The sequence below is a fragment of the Chelonia mydas genome, chromosome 16 (assembly GCF_015237465.2).
Source record: "Chelonia mydas isolate rCheMyd1 chromosome 16, rCheMyd1.pri.v2, whole genome shotgun sequence".
NCBI lineage: Eukaryota > Metazoa > Chordata > Testudines > Cheloniidae > Chelonia > Chelonia mydas.
Window position 1 is genome coordinate 6,529,132 of NC_057857.1, and position 1,608 is coordinate 6,530,739.

Below are 1,608 nucleotides of genomic sequence, written 5' to 3' on the forward strand. Positions count from 1 at the left end.
GAGCCAGAGTCTGAGGTCCTTGCTCACACTGAGTGGCACCTTGCTGCACAACTGGTCCCACTGGGGTTGATGGGATGACTCCCACACCGGGGCCTTGTCTTCACAGTGGGTGCGTCTATACTGGAGTTGGAGGGGTGATTTCCCGCTCGGGTGGATGTGCCCGTGCTGGTTTTGAGCACACTAGCACGCTGGAAATGGCAGTGTAGCCGTGGTTGCACAGATGGTGGGAGGGGCTAGCCGACCCAGGTATGTACTTAGCATTTCAGACAGGATCCTGCTCAAGGCAGCTAGCCTATCCCACTGCTCACACCACTGTGGTTGAACTGGTATTCTTGGCATGCTGGCTGACCACAGCAAGCGCACGTGTGTCTGCCTGAGCTGAAGATTACACCTGCAGGGGACGAGGGGTGTGTTCTCAGCTCAGTTTGGCTAATCCCAGCTGGGATCCTAGACAAGGCAGTTGCAGTTTTCAGCCAAGTTAGTGGGTCAAGTTGAGCTCCAGTCTGACCTGTAATCTTTGACTGGGCGTTGCTGTTCCTGTTCTGTGCTGTGTGAGTAGCGATCGAGATGCCTGCACCGGCGAAATCTGCCCCTGCACCCAAGAAGGGCTCCAAGAAAGCGGTGACTAAGGCCCAGAAGAAAGGGGATAAGAAGCGCCGCAAGACCAGGAAGGAGTTACTCCATCTACATGTACAAGGTGCTGAAGCAGGTTCACCCTGACACCAGTCTCTCTTCTAAGGCCATGGGCATCATGAATTCCTTTGTCAATAGAAAAGGAGGACTTGTGGCACCTTAGAGACTAACAAATTTATTTGAGCATAAGCATCCGATGAAGTGAGCTGTAGCTCACGAAAGCTTATGCTCAAATAAATTTGTTCGTCTCTAAGGTGCCACAAGTCCTCCTGTTCTTTTTGCGAATACAGACTAACACGGCTGCTGCTCTGAATCCTTTGTCAATGACATCTTTGAGCGCAGTGCTGGGGAGGCGTCCCGCTTGGCGCATTATAACAAGCACTCGACCATCACCTCTCGGGAGATGCCGACCGCCGTGCGCCTGCTGCTGCCTGGGGAGTTGGCTGAGCACGCTGTGTCTGAAGGTACCAAGGCTGTGACCAAGTACACCAGCTCCAAGTAACCGGTCTGTGTGCTCCCCAAGAGACTTCAATTTAAAAAACCTTGTGTTGGAGCTGCAGCTGCCTTGGCTTCATTAGAGTTTGGATTGAAGTTGGCTAACTTCAGTTGAGAACACGTCTTTGTTTGCAGTGAAGACAAGGCCCCAAAATTACTTAGTGGGAATAATGGTATCAGAGTCTGCCCCTCCATTTTAATTCAGTCTTTACTCAGGCAAAGGCCCATTGACTTCAATGAGAGCTTGGACTGAAGGAGGCCTACTCCTTGCAGGGCTTGTAGATGAAGACAGATAAACTGTAACTTCCACTATGCTTGGGGCTGAGCCTCTGAACTGCATAGGGAGGGAAGAGAGATTTCCCATCTCACCTTTGTCCCTCTCTCTGTATTTCAATGCCAAAGTCACACAGAGAAACGTCCCGTCAGGGAGGAGAGCAGAAATCCAGCTAACCAGATTAGCATGATCATAACCCTACCTTG

At 51.3% G+C, this 1,608-nt stretch overlaps 1 pseudogene; it reads left to right on the plus strand.

Moving 5' to 3' along the window:
* The first annotated feature begins 567 nt into the window (after positions 1 to 567).
* On the plus strand, positions 568 to 1,135 carry LOC102933446 (annotated as a pseudogene).
* Positions 1,136 to 1,608: the final 473 nt, after the last annotated feature.